The 15352-nt window shown below is 53.7% G+C and overlaps 1 protein-coding gene across 2 annotated transcripts in view; it reads right to left on the bottom strand.

Moving 5' to 3' along the window:
- Positions 1-15352, bottom strand: part of RAI1 (retinoic acid induced 1) — a 74590-nt gene that overhangs the window by 37973 nt on the left and 21265 nt on the right. For both annotated transcript variants that reach the window (XM_066198389.1, XM_066198391.1), the window contains exon 2: positions 1189-1269. The gene's annotated coding sequence lies outside the window, so the exon portion shown is untranslated. The remainder of the gene's footprint in view (positions 1-1188; positions 1270-15352) is intronic.

Genomic DNA, 15352 nt, shown 5'->3' with positions numbered 1-15352 from the left:
TTTTCCCCCCCAGTGAGCTTCCCCACCCCGAGATCATTCCTCTGCCTTTGGGAATCGCCCCCCCCTCGCAGCCCCGCAGCCGGGCGAGGGACGGACCCCTCGCCTTTCATCTCACCACACTCATTCAAGCTCTGCTTCTGTCGTATAAGCAGTTTTCCAGCTCTTCCCCCCCCGCCCCGTAACACACCCGCTCTGCATTGCATCCTATTCATATGTTTTCAATCATCGCCGTTTCGTTATTTAAAACAAAAGCACACGGTTCCCCACCCCCGGGCAGCACTCCGAGCCCCCTCACCGGGCTCCACGGCTATTCCCTGGTTTGTTTGTTTATTAATGTCAACGGAGGATTTGGAGGCAAAATTTGCCGTGGGAGAAAAGGGAGCGGGAGGTGAAAGTCCCACCGAGGGGCTTTCCAAAGGCGCAGCCAGATGTGCAAACCCCACGATTCCTTGGGTTATCTGCTAGATCCATTTTTTTCCTGCCCCGCCAGCCACCGAATAAAAGAAAGAAAATCCATCAAGTCAGCGTTCTCACGTGCAGACAACGGCAAGGAGAGCCAGGCGCCCGCCCGCGGCACCGCCGCAACTTTTGGAAGTATAAAACCATGCACATCCATAACTCCTCAATTAAATAAGCCTCCCCGGGAAGACTTCCCTCTGCAGAGGCTTTCGCAGCCCCGTGCCCATTATTATTTCAACTTTGCAAAAGTAGGGAGTCAGGACAAGCAAAACGAAATCCATCCCTTCCACACACACAAACATTTCCAAGTCTCAGCTGTATCTTTGTTCAGACACCCATCAATCGGCAAGTCAGGAGGGGTTTTGGACCGGTTGCAAATTTCTTTATTACTTCCAGAAAAGCAAAACAACCCCCCCCACACCCGCCCCCCGGCTCCTCCGTTGCTGCTGCAAATAGGACACACACACAACACACACACACGCACGTAAAATCCCCCCTCCCTCCCCAAACTCCGCGATGCCGGCGCCGTGCATCCATTCAATCGCAGCAGCACACGAGTTGCACAAGAGAAAAATAAATCCGGAAAAAGCTCTGTCCGCACACCCTCACCCGCGCCACCCCCCCCCTCCACGCCCCCCCTTCCAATTCTGCTGCGGCTTCAGGAAAAAAAAAAAAAAAGGAAAAAAAAAAAGGAAAAAAAAAGCACAAAGATGTAGCTTGCAACAATACCTGCGATGGTCCTCGCTCTCTCCTCTCTCTCCTGCTGGCTCGCTCTCCTCCTCTTCCAGAGCACAGTAGCCAGATTAGATCCTTAGAAAAAAAAATGTGAGAAATAGCACAATTCTCCCTTTTTTTTTTTTTTTTTTTTTTTTTTTTTTGCTTCCCTTCTCAGCAGCCCTTCTGAGCTCCTTCACTAACCATTATTCATAGACCACTAGGGGATATAAGGTAATTAGAAACGGCCCTATAGCATCCAGCCTGAAAATGTAATGCCAGCGGTAGGAGTGGTGGAGGGCTCTGGCTGCGGGCGGCTCCGGCAGAAAGTGCTCGCTGGAGCTGGGGACCGAGGTGAGAAGTGGGGTGGAGGAGAGGGCGAGCGGCAGCGGGTGCTGGCAGCTCTCCCGACAGAGACCAGGGTGGCCAGGGACACCGAGCGGCACCGGTTTGGGTTGGGTTTGGGATTTTTTTTTCCGGATTTTTTTTTTTTTTTTTTTTTTGTATTTTGGAGTGGGCTCGCCGTGCCCGTGTGAGCCGTGCTGGGGCTGCGTGTGTGTGTGTGTGTGTGTGCGCGCGTGTGTGTGTGTTTGTGCCAGGAATAGCAATCAGCAGAGGCAGCACACAGAGCGCAAAAATGCCATCATGCAGGGTCAACAGAAAGCTGCAGACATTTTTTTCTCTCTCTTTTTTTTTTTCCTTTTTTTTTTTTTTTTTTTTTTTTTTGTAGGCTTAATCCTCTGGAGCGGGGGAGAGGAAAAAGGAGGAGGCTGCTGCCTTCTTTATAGTTTTGATTTTTTTTTTTCCTCTTCCAACCTCGTAGGATCAGATTAACCCCCCCCTTCCCCTCCCCTCCACGCACACATACACACACACACACACACTCTCTCTCTCTCCAGCCCCAGCCATCCCAACCCTCCGCCAGCACTGCACCGGGGAGATGCCGGAGTCGGCGCGGGGTGGGATGCGGGTCTGGCCGCCGCGATGAGCTGGGTGGGATGAGCTAGGTGGGCTCGGCAGGGAAGCAGAGCAGGAGGGAGGCAGCGGGGGGGGGGGGGGGGGGGGGTGGAGGGAAGAGGGGGGGAGGTGGAGGCAAATGAACAAATCACACCTGCAGCTTTCTGCGTGCCGGAGCCAGCTGCAGCCCAGGCAGCGACCGGCAGGGAAAAAATCCAGGCGCGCGGGCTCCCAGCACCATCATCTGCGGGGATTTTTTAGGTGCACGGTGAGCTGATGGCAACTCATCGCCGGGAGCGATTGATTTTTGGGGAGGTTTATTATTATTATTATTAGCAGGAGGGTGAAAGGGAGGTGGTAACAAAGAGCAACCCCTTCCACACACACACACACACACACTGATTTTTCCAAGGGGGAAATAAAACCCCGTCGCAGAGGCGAGGAGCGGGGAGCCGGTGCCTTCGCCAAGGGACGCAGAGCTGTGGTGGCCCTGGCACAGCGGGGCCACCCGCGCCCTGGTGCCGGGATCGCTGCCGGGATCGCTGCCGTGCAGCTCCGTGCCCCGGCTGCTGCCCGAAGGGCGCAAACGCCCAGCCCTTGCCTCCTCCCACGACTCCGCTCTGAGCCTCTCGTTAATTGAACTAAAGCTGTTCACCTTGATAACGCAGCACGGCAGCAAGTTTCCGAGCCGTACGCGGGGGGCTGGAGAGCTATTTGATCCACTTCCAAGGCGCTGCCTTTCAATTCAACCCCTTGCTCTTGAAGGATGGATAACCAGGCCCTCTCTTTTCCCTGTTAATTACTCGAGATAGGAGGCATCAAGCTGCAAACCAGACCAAGCCTCATAAGGGGACACAGCACCTGCAAAAGCAGACTGCTTGTTCTCATCTCCCGTCTTTTTCCTCTCCATCCTCATCCCCATCGCAGACCCAGCCTGGCTTTTTGTAGGTAATACACCACAATATGCTCCCAGCCACCTCCAGCCTCACACATGCCTCTCTGCAGGACGGTAAATCAAGCTGGGACCTCACGGCTCTCCAGGGACTTGGTGTTATTCCCGGTAATCACCAATCTGCCCTGCCCTTCACACGGAAGAGCCTGGCACTCTTTGGCATCACAAGCCGTGACTGCCACCCCAGTAAAGCCAAGGTGGGATGGACCCAAAGGACGTCACCCCCAGCTTCTCCTCTGGGATTGACAGAAGACTAAAGGATTTGTTATTTTTACACTACAATCCAATAAATTCAACATTCTGGTCCATCCGTGTTATTTCCCAGCTCTGGTATGTTTGAAATCCCCACCTCCAGGAGTCCTGTGATTTCAGGAAGACCTCAGCCCTGCTCTCCTCCAACCCTGACCTCACCGTGGTGGGGAGAAAGGTTCAAACCACAAGCCCCAGAGAGCCCCATATGCAAATTAAATCACCACCAAACACTTTGGTTATTAAACATTTACTTTTCTGGAACGTTTACAGTTCTGTGCCTACAATTTACGGGTTCAAAAAGGCTGATTTCATGACTTCTCAGCATTTCTGAGGTGTCAACACCCACATCACCTCCGTTTGTATGACACGGTCACGTCTATCTAAGCCCAGCCACTGCCTGGGTGGGAGACCACCACCTATAACACCAATTAACTTCACTCATTAAAACCTCCAAGCTCATAGAGGAGGATGCTGCTCAGTTGTGCAGATGGAAAAATTCCATCCCCTTGATAAAATCCGGACCCAGAGCATCCTGGAGCAGGTCTCACCCTGAGCTACCACAAAACAGCACGACCAGCATCCAAAAGCCTCTCCCCATCCTCCCCGCCATGAGAGCAGGGCTCACCTTGCTGATCAAAGTCAGAGGCTTCCCTGGATGTAACCCTGCACCTCCTGCCCTGGAGAGGCTAAAAAATAATGACTCATCCCAATGTTATTTCTGGAGCTGCTAAAACAAAGGCACTCTGGCTCCCTTGGCTCCTTTGCTGTCTCACCACTTCGACCTAAATGATAAGGCATCCTGAGAAAACTGAGCTTTTCCCCACCAGCCTCCCTTTTCATCCGGCCCTGACACGAGTGGACAACCCAGGGTCCAAGGACCTCCCCAGCACCTACATGGGATGCTCTAAGCTGGCTCTTTCTCATTCATCTTTCTTCCATCCCTCTTCCTGGCGGATTTTCCCTCAGCCCCACTCCCAACCATCCCAATGGATTGCTTTCGTCCCCTGGCCCGAGCGCCACAAACCCCACACGTGTGGTGGCTTCTGGCAGGCAGGGAGCAGCAGCCCTGCCCCAGCTCTCATCAAGCTCCGTGCATCGGCTCCGAGCGGATCAGATGGATTTTCATTTCCTAACTTTGCCCTTCGGGCTATTTCTAACGAGCTTCCTCACGCTTAAAAAAAAAAAAATAAAATCCTTCATCTTGCAGTGTGGTGTCAGAACAGCAACACTGGGGATGACTGTGCCTGCAAGGAGGCTGGAAATTAATTATATCACAGTGGCTTTAGGTAGGGATCCATCCACTGACCTCCTCGTCCAGCTCCCGTCTGGGACCCAGGGAACAGCCAGAAATCCCCTCCCAGAGCAAACAGGCTTTTTTTGGCCTTGAAAAATGTATTTTCGTGGTGTGATATTTGGTCTGTGCAGCACAGCCTTGGGCGTGGAACCACCACTGTCCTCCTGTGACCCCGTGCCCGCCCCATACCCCACGTCCCCAAGCCTTGAGCCCCCTTGTGCAGCCTCTTCCTGCAGCACCGAGTCCCATCCACCCTCCTGGACTCATCCCTCCCACTGGGAGGGAGGAATCAGTCCTGGGCGCCTTGATTTCCACTAATCAGATGTTTTAATGAGTTTCTCAGTGCCCAGCACTTCCCAGCACTACCCCCTCCGAGGCCGGCTTCGCTCCTGCGCCGTGCCGAGGCCCCTGACATCTCGAAGGCTTTCCTTGGTGGGAGAGCAGCGATTATTTCTCTCAAAAGGTCTCTTATAATGGAAACCATCTCTGCATCCCTCCTTGGTCTCCTCCTGCCGTGACCCAGGCTCCGTCGAGAGGAGCTCTGCTCCGAGGCAGCGCCGTGTTTCCATGGAAAGAGTGAATAGCAGAGTCTTCCCAGTGGTTTATTAGAATTCCTTTTACTTCGATGGAGAGTTTTAGAGCAAAGTAGAAAGGCTTTAATGTGGGGCTAATGGAGCCCCTGGGAAGTCCAGGAAGGAAATCTCCCCTGGAGAAGAGGAGGCGTGAGGAGAGGGAGGGCAACTTTCAAGACAAATTCCTGGACAGGTTGAAATTTTTTTTGCAGGAGCCATCTCAGGCAGTGAGAAATGGAAATGAATGTTTGTTTTATTTTTAACAGATGTTACAAAAGACCTGCCAGTAACTCAGCGAACGATGCAAAACCTAGTTCCCACTCACTTTTCCAGGCATGTCTTCCATCCCCTCCCTCTCCTGCTCAGTACAAATGCTTATTTGCATTTAGCATATCATATTAAAAAAAAATAAAACTATTAAGCAATAAAATAACAATTGTATGCCACTTCGTTTCCTCCCTCCCCAAGGCTTTGGTTTTGGGTTAAATCCTTGGTTGGAGTAGCTGTTAATTGTTTTTAATAAATTTTTCTGCCTCTTCAGATTTCCCAAACCTATATTCTACTCAATTTGGGGAGTGCCCTCTTGCCCAGGTTCCCAGCCCTCTCTCTCCCTGCTGTTCCCTCAAGGAACAGCTCTTGACTCTGCAAAGTGTTTGGAGCCCCAGTGTGAAACATAGACTGCAGCCTCTTCTTTGGGAAGAAATGCAGGGATTTGCAGTTAAGAGACGGGGAGTTGGAAAGGGGAGGAGGTACAATGAGGGGGTCCTAAAATCATCAAGCCAAGGGCTGGAAAAGCAGTAAGATAGTGGCTCTCCAAAAAACAAAGTGCAGCAGGTGATCCATGAGCACACCACAGCATTTGACCAGCCCATAGGGAGCTCTGAAGTTGATCTGAAACCCACCATGATGTCAGAGGGGTATCTGGGATGAGATACAGCATTTGTGAGTGACACCCAAACCTGGGTGGCCAGTGGCAGTCATGGAATCCCAGAATGGTTTGGGATTAAAAGCCCATCTCATTCCAACCCCCTGCTATGGGCAGGGACACCTTCCACTAGACCAGACTGCTCCAGGCCCCTTCTAACCTGGCCTTGAACGCTTCAGGGGATGGGGCATTCACAGCTTCTCTGTGCCAGGGCCTCACCACCCTCACAAGGCAGAATTTCTTCCTAATATCCAATCTATCCCTGCCCATTGTCGATGTGAAGCCATTCCCCCTTGTCCTGTCACTCCATGCCCTTGGAAAGAGTCCCTCTCCAGCTTTTGTAGTCCTGGCCAGAGGAGCCCTGAATCCCACGGATACCAGATTTCCTGAAAATGAGCAACTTTGGCAGCTCCTGGTTTAACTCTTGCCTGCAAAAGACAAGCTGCAACGGTTCCCCTTTTCATGCCTAATTGTGAAACACCACTTCTCCCCCGGATACCCAGCCTTCCAAAGAGCAAGATCCCAGGAAAAACTGGAATGGGCAAATGCAGGGTGATTTTCTGCCCTGTTTCCAGTTAGCACCCCTGCATGCACAGCCCCAAGTGGGGCTCAGTCCATTGCCCATGATCCCACACACCAGCATGCCTTGTTTGCGGGATCTCAAGCAGGAAAGGAGGAGACAGGCTCCGGGGAGCAGCCACAGGTCAGTACTGACACAAACAGGGTGTCCCTGCACCCATTATAAATCCTAAAATCTGCCTGATTTCCAGGCAGAAAATGGCATCTGTGTGCATTTCCAGGTGACGGGGGGAAAAGTGGCTGTTTTCACTGAGCTTTCTCCTCTTCCCGTTACAATCCTGCACCTGGTTAGCAACTGTCGGAAAGAGGTTAATCACAGTCCTTAAATCAGGAAACCTTGTTGTGGTATGCTCGGGATGCACATCTGTGCTCTCCATGGCTCATCCCCGGCGGCATTTGGGAGAAGGCAATATGCCAAAAAAACCCCACCCCCAAATAAGCCACCCAACCTCCCCCCCAAACGAGTGACAAGCATCCCAAGGTGCAGGATCCTGCTGATTCCTTGAGCCCGTTCTGCAGCACACGTGAAAGGCTCATGATTCCCCCAGCCCCACCAGGGCTGTGGGTTAAAGGCATCTCGGATATCGAGCTGTTGGCACAGCCGTTATGGGGCAGAAAAGGCTTTTGAGGGTTTGGGGTTTTTGCTCACTGGCCAACCTTGTGATGGAGGGGAGGAGGCATCACCTGGAAATGCCTTGGGAGTAAACCATGGGGAATCAGGGGTGGTCTCACATGCCAAACCAGAGCTCAGCCCTTGGCAGAGCAAAGGCTGGGAGCTCCAGCAACTGCCAGCTGCCCAGCTTGCTCCTGTTTTCCAAGCATTGCAAAGCCCGGCCTGGCCTTGCTATTTCTAGGCCTGTCCCAGGGGATTACCCTGCCCTCCCTGTTTTGGGAAAAAGAAGTATTTCGGAGCGTCAGAGCCCTGGTGCTCAGCCGGGCCCCGGGCTGCCGGTGCGGCAGAGCCCGCGGCGCTCAGCACCGGAGACCGAGGCCGTTCCACGCACACACACGTGCACGGCCCGGAAAATGGAGAGGAATTGATCCCGGAGGCAAATCTCTTTTGTTCCAACCCCGCTGCTGTAACTGGATCTCCCCGGGTTCTCAGCTCAGGAGCTGCGGCGGATCACATCGCTTTCATGCCTTCTCCCAGTGCCAGCTTGTCACATTCCCCCGTCGCCGGCGGCGGGGAGGGGACGGGGTGGGAAGGGGAGGCATCGTTCCCAGCGCTTGTTTACCTCACCACCGAGCACGAGGGGGTTTACGGCGGTAATGATCAAAAACCCGGAATGAGCCCATTGCAGAGCCGCGGCATGAGACCACCCCAACTCACGGGCTGCCCCTTTTTAACGAGGTCCCCTCCATCCTCCTTCCCGCCAGGCTCCCCGTGCCCTGACATCCTCCTGCCTTTCCCAGCTGTCTCGTTCCGACTGCAGAAATGCTGATTCACAGAGCCCGGCGCAGGAAGCGTTTGGGAGGCAGAGAGAGCAGCACAACACCGCCCGAACGCACCCGACCTCCCCGGGCGCCTTCACACCGGTGACTGGCGACAGCGGAGTCGCTGCAGATTAATCCGCTCTGCGCTGATTCCAGCACCTCTTTCCCAGCGACTCCCTCGCCTCTCAGCAAGGTGAATCCATTCCCTCCGCTTCCCGGGAGAGCTCGCATGCGAATTTGCCTCCCCTTTCCTGCACAGGGGAAAGCAAGGTGAAAGATTTCGCGCTGCTCCACGCAGCGAGATGCCAGGACAGCGGGATGGGGCGGATGGCACTTCCCCAGGGAAGTACTCTGCTTTCCAAGAGGTAGGGCAAAGAGAACAGCACCCTGACCTGCTGCCAGGTATGTGTCAGACCTCACTCTTGGATGCTCTGATGCATCCATCACCGGCAATCCAGACCCCGTCTCCTCCTTCCAGGGCAGGCAGTGCCCGGCGGCGCGGTCCGTGCCCCGGCTGGCTCCTGGCATCCACCAAGGGCACAGCGCTGTGACAGCAGCCGGTGCGAACCGAGCTGCCCGCCCTGCCTCACCTCCCCTCTCCTCTCCTGCCAGCACGGTGCAGCTGGTGCAGCAGCAGGGCTGAAATCCGAGACAGCAAAAGGATGGTTTTGTGGAGCTGGCTCTAAGGAGCGGTGTCCCCAGCAGCCCAGGGCAGGGAAATGGCTGCAAAAGCAGGGGATGGCTGTCCAAGCGTTTCGCTTCTCCCAAGTTTCAGGTCCCTTCCCTCTGGGACAACCACAACACGCTGTAGGGAGAGCTCAGGTGAATAGATCCATCCTGTTCTACTCCATCTTGCATTCCTTGACCCCACTCCTCCCCCCTGAGGCCACTTCATCCCAAAGTCACCTGTGGTGCCACAATGGATGCAAACACTTGGGGATCCCGTGCATTGAACAGCAGGATGTGACACAGTCTTTCCTGTCACCCTCATGCTCCTCCCTGTGCTGTGTCCCTCTGGACGAGCTCAGCACTGCTCGGATCAGGTGGGATCCATCCCAGAGCAGGGCAAGTAGAAGATAAACCCAGTAAGCCAGGCAGGGAAGCCAAAATTGAGTCCAGCTCTGCAAGTCCGCGGGAACACTCTGGATGTGTCTGGGGACACCAGGGCACCAGGACACCCCTTGCCTCCACCACACTGCTGCATCTGCAGCCCCGAGGCTCAAATCCACCTTGTACTTTAATCCTTCCATGGTTTTTTGCAGGGTGTATCAAAGCTGTGCTGGTCCACTCTGCATGGGTGACTGCCTGCCCACAGCCAGTGGCCAAGCTGGGCGGCTCATGTGGCTCCCCAAAAAGCCATGGTGCATCTGAATCGATTTCCACCATGCAACTGTAAAGGCCCCAGTGGGTTTGAATAGGAGCCCCTTGAGGTATTATCTCAGCAGTGCCTCGAGGCAACCACCTGAATCCTTCCGTGACTGCTGCACAAACCTGGAACGTCTCCAGCAGCTGGGGATTATGGACAGACCTTGCAGAGGAGTCCCCAGACCACCACAGTACAGCCAGCACCATCAGCTCTCAGATGGTCCCACGTGCGGCCAATCCTCAGAAAACAAGGCACAGTGATGCTAAGAAGACCAAAGCCCAGATGCCAAGGCAGGAAACCAAGTTGAAGTTTTCACATTAATCATATCGAGCTCTATTCTTTTTCATCTATTTCAAGGCAAGTCAAAAAGAGGTTCACACTCTCCCCTGGCAAACCACAGAGGATGACGTGAGCCTGTCTCTTGCATTGCAAGTAGAGTGTGTCAAGCAATTAGCAAGTCATCAGGAATTCAGATAGGGTGGGCAGGATACGATCCCTCAAAGCTCTGGCAGGAGCATTACCCACCCTGGAGTTTCCCATCAGGCATGGAAGGCAGCAGAGGGAGCAGGGGCTGTTGGTGAGCTCTCAGGAGCAGAGCAGACACCGTGTGCCAGCGCAGCCTGATGCCATAAAACACCTCACGTTTAGCCTGTGCTGTAGCTCAAAGGCCCTGGGCATTCAACACAGATTTTTCCTCGCTCATTTCCAACCTCAGCAAGGTGGCCAGGGCAATTCCAAGAACCCTCAGGCATCCTGCAGGCCTGCTGGATCAACCTGAGCATCTCACACATGACCCACCCCTGGGCATTTTGGCATCGCATCAACTCTTGCTGCTCCCACCAATTTCACTCCCTGCGGCTCTGACCACGCTGGTTTCCACTCAGCATCCTCCCAGCAGCCCAAACCCTGCACTCCTGGAAGTTAGTGGCAAAACCCACGCAAGAGCAGGAGCAAGCCTTCCACTCTCACTGGGATGAGATTTACACTTTGATCCCCCAGTGCTGCTAAACCCACACCACACCAAGGCCTGGCACAGCACACAAGAGGAGCGGGACCATCTCACCAAGAGCACCTTGGAGGGGAACTCGGTGACCTGCAGCCTCCCCAGACACCTGACTAGTCCCCACAAACACCCAACCAGCCCTGAAACACAAGAGGGAAGATTATCCCGAAGTGTGAGCAGACAACCTGGGCGCACAGCTCCCTGTGCAGGAGGATCCGGCGTGCCGGGCGGGTGGCACAGGGGACGCCTGATCTGCCACCCGCCCTTTCTCCCCTCCATTGCCAAGGTAGCAGCAGACAATGCTATCTGCTGGGTTGTCAGCCGGCCCTCCTCCCGCCGTCTCTTTAGCCAGAAAACTCTCCATCTGTCTCCAGATGGGGTGTTTCTACCACTCCAGTCAAACCGATTCAGAGTGGAACAATGATGCTTTGTTAACAAAACAATTTTTGTATGTCAAGCCCTCCTTCTTGCGGGTTTTTCTCCCCCCCCCCAGTCCCCAGTGGGTCAGCTTTGTGTGGCGTCCTACATTTTGTTGTTTCTTTCACATTTTAAAGGCTCCGTATTTTAGTACAAAAGGTGCCTGCGGAGCAGCTTTTATCTGCAAGGCAAGATTTGACACATACGCAGATCACAATTGCGACAGGAGGTTCGTGATGTGGTGGTTAAGGGTGGTGTCAGGACCTTCAGAGTGATGAAGCATTATTTCCAGTGATTTTTGCCTCCAGGACAAAATTAGAGCTGGTCCGACGCTGCATGTACGGCTTCTGTGAGCTGGAATCCCCCAAGGGCTCATGGAGGGGGCAGAGAGAGAAAGTTTGAGGTTGCTTTGGTACAGAACTGGCATCACCTGTGTCCAGCCATCCTTCTTGTGTCCTCCTGCACAGAACAAGCCACTTCTGTCACGTGTGAGTGGAAGGGAGGGGTACATGGAGTAAATCCGTGTGCCTGTGAGTAAAGTACAACCCTCTCCCCAGCACAATCCCTCCAGTGGCAAGGAAGATCAAACCTCAGCCCTCCCATGGCCAGAGTCTGACCAAAGATCCTGGAGAGTGTTTGACTTCTCCCCAGCTACCCGGGGTTGGATCATCCCCCTTGACCCCTCACGCAGCAGCAGGAAGGACAGCTCTCTGTTCTCTTCCAAATACATCTCCACCACACAGGCCTCCAAGAAAACCAGCTCTTCCGTTATTTTTCTTTTTTTTTTTTTTTTTTTTGCCCTGAAGCAAAAAGCACACAAACCACCTTCTGCTCTGCACAAAACCTGCAATTCCCAGCAAACAACCAACCCGCTGGCTCCAGAGCAAACAGCTCCGTGTTCCTAAGCAGGCTGGAAATTTCTACACAAGGGGGACTTTTTCTTCCAGCTCCCCCCACATTTGCAGGGAAGGTCCCTCCTCCTTCCTGTCCTCAGGTAACAGCATCTTCATGGAAACACCAATATTTTTATGAGTCATCCCCCTTCTTCCCCTCTCCTGCTCTGTGGCCAACACCCCTCTGCTCTCAAGATCAAAGCCGAAGGGGACCAGCTGTGTCGAGTCCTTTCCTTTCCAGCCCTTTCCATCTCCATTTGCAGCCGTCGCCAGCGCGAGTCCCTGCTGTTCTGACAGCACTTTGTGCCGCCCATCCAGCACCGCAGCTCCCTGCCCGCCGTCTGCTCCCCTCCAGCCCTCTCCTGCCTCCCCAGCTCCTGCTGCAGCCACACTGGGAACACAGGGAACCCTCCCAGGCTCTGGGCTCAGTCCCCTCTGGTATGCATGGGAGCTGCCCTGCTGGCTGCCCCGGCTGCCCTGCCTGTCATGTGCTGATTCAGAGGTAGAAATGTGCTCAGAGAGAAACGGGATAATCTGCTTCCACTGAAATCCCATCCTAATTCCCTGTGTTTGGTAACTCCTCCGCAGACCAGAGCATGAGACTGCATCTCCTTTCCAAACAAGCAACTCCACGGGGACCTTCACTCCAGGCTCCTTTCAGCAGGGGTACAACCTTGGCTGGGAAAGTGCAGCTCCTGCTGTGAAAGAGGCTGAGGGAACAGGAATCTGCCTCCCTATCCAAAAGGCTGAACATCTCACACAGCCCCCGGTGCTGCAGCAGGGATTTGCAATGTGATGGGATAATTAGAGTCAGGGATGTGCTTCTTGTGCTTCTTAACTGCCAGAGGGCAGGGTTAGATTAGATATTAGGAAGAAATTCCTCCCTGTGAGGGCGGTGAGGCCCTGGCACAGGGTGCCCAGAGAAGCTGGGGCTGCCCCTGGATCCCTGAAAGTGTCCAAGGCCAGGTTGGACAGGCCTTGGAGCAACCTGGGATAGTGGAAGGTGTCCCTGCCCGTGGCAGGGGGGGTGGAATGAGACGATCTTTAGGGTCCCTTCCAACCCAAACCATACTGTGATTCTAGGATTCTTGATACATCCAGGAAAATCCGACCATTTTGGGTCTCCCAAAACTCACCCACTCCCAGTGAGTGTCATTTGCGCATGTTTGATGAAAGCTACTTCCATGTGCAGCGACTCACAGGTCTGACAGGTCCCTCTCAGGGTCATACACCCCATCCTTCATGACACCTCATCTTGCACCACGTGCATCTCCAGGGTGCTGCCATCACACGTCCTGCACTGATACAATCCCTGCTTCCCAACACCTCGCTGTAACTCAGCCCAAATCCAGCTTGGACCTGTCTCATCTACAAAGACTTTGAAGAAAGCACTGCACAGAATTAGTCTCAGTGCTTTTTACATGTAGAACACTGAATTTAGCTGCTAATGGCAATTCCCAGCAGAAAACGATGGGTAGTAGTGGTGGGTACATTTATGAATTCTTTCTAAGCAAATGCCGTGAGGCGGGAAATGTATCAGTCCTCCTGGAAAGCTCCCCGGGTTGCCGGTGCAGGCATCTAAATGCAAAGTTTCACCATGGCTTTTTGAGTTTTGTGCTCTGCTAGACATATCCCTCTCAAGTATCTTCTCTCAGGAATGTTTTCCCAGCCACTCATCTGCCCGTCTCAGTGAGGGCAGCAGCATCTCCGTCCTTCTCCAGCCACTCCACTGACTTGCCAGTAAATAGAAGTCAGGGGATATACTTGACTGGTCTCCTTAGCTGCTCTCTCCAAAGGGCTGACTTATAAAATACCCACGTCCTGGATTTCTGGGAGGTTTTCACTGAGAGCACATTGTTTTTCCCCAGCAAAGCCAGAAAAGAATTTACAGTCGGTCCACACAGTGAGACTGCTCTGCTTTCTCTTTCCTGGGACAGGAACTCAGTTTGAAACAGATTGCTAGCAGCTAAATGCAAGTTCCTTAGCAGCTTCCAGAGTGAAAATATTCCCTCTCCAGATCTCCTTTTATGTCCACAACACATTATTCCGGTGGAGGGCTCTCTTGCTAAGAAAAGCTCTGGTAACTCCCAGCCTTGTCTCCAAAGCGGTTCAGGTGTGGGAGCCAGCTCCCCTGCAAGCATCCCTTGGTCCTGCTGCCCAGCTGAGATGTCCTTAATTCCTCCATCTGTCCCCTCCAGGCTCTGGCTGGCTCAGCTCTCAGACAGTGAATACATACAGCAGGCTGCAAGGCTGCTTGTCCTAAATATACACTTTTCCCACAGCTTCAGGAGAAATGATGTCTTCTAAGTCCCCCAGCCCACTCCTTGGGGTGCTTCTGGGGCTTTCCGTGCTAAGCTGCCTTTGTCCCACACACTGCATGCAGACAGACAGGAGGTTCACACCAAAACCCACCTCTCCTCTCTGCCTTTAACGGAACCAAAACAAAAAACAGATGGAAAATCAAATGCTGGCAGTGTGAAGCAAGTGGGCTGCACTTGCATCAGCCCTCCTGGAGCTGCAGAGTGTATTCCCTCCTGCTCCGGGGTCCCAGGGCAAAGCCAGACCTCCCCAAAAAGGTTACTGGTGGGGGAGATCCTGCTATTCCCCCTTGCCAGCCACCAAGCAGCACGGAGCTGGGACAGAGGGAAAGAAGGGAAGGACAGAGGCAAGAGAACCCTTAGCACTTTAGGAAGTCCAGGAGGAGCAATTCCAACCTCCAAGCAGGATTTGCACAATGCACAGCGAACGAGGCACTGGGGCTGCTGACAGAACACTGGGGGGACAGTCACAAACCGGACGCTGAGCTGCTTTTAACCAAGCTCCACCCATCCCACACACTCCCCGATCCCCGAGGCAGAGACACTGCGGAGGAAACACCTTGAGACCAGAGTTAAGGCTGTCCCCTAATGAATGTACGGTGTTCCACGGCCATAAGCTGCTCAGATGTCCTTAAATCCAGGATTTCTCACACGCTCCATGCCTGACTTTGTCACCTTAATCATGTATTTTTTAGCGTTGCTCTTGTGCGCACATGAGCTTATCTCCTTTTACCTCGGGCTCTTCTCTTCACTCCCTTGTTAGGATAAACAATACCCATGACTCTTCCACGTCCCTCCCTGGGAGTGCATCAGTGTCCCTAAACTCCCCTGAACACTCCCCAGCTTTGCGGACCGAGCGGTGGGGGCTGTTCAGGCTCAACTCCAGCTCCTGCTGGAGCCTTGGTCACCCTCAAATGCTGAGGTGGCTCCCATGTGTGGATGAGCATCCAAATAAACCCCGTGCAGGAAAAGCAGGAGCAGAGGGAGCCCACGGTGGGGGCAGGGACCAGCAGCGTGTTTGTGGAGTAACGCTCAAACTGCCGTAACGGATTGCCTTGTTTACACTGGGCCCAGGGAAAATCACTCCAGGGATGGAGACACAGAAGCGTCCAGAAGCCTCTGAGAGCAGGAGAAGCTCTTCAGACTCTTGCCTCTTACTTTAGGTTACAAAATCATCCCCCCACCCCCTCCCGGCCTCGCCTCCTGCATCACTGTCA

This window comes from Chamaea fasciata, unplaced genomic scaffold, assembly GCF_029207755.1.
Source record: "Chamaea fasciata isolate MVZ Bird 193981 ecotype frontalis unplaced genomic scaffold, bChaFas1.0.hap1 SCAF_16, whole genome shotgun sequence".
In the NCBI taxonomy this organism is placed as follows: Eukaryota; Metazoa; Chordata; class Aves; order Passeriformes; family Sylviidae; genus Chamaea; species Chamaea fasciata.
This window is presented reverse-complemented; position numbering and strand designations above follow the sequence as displayed.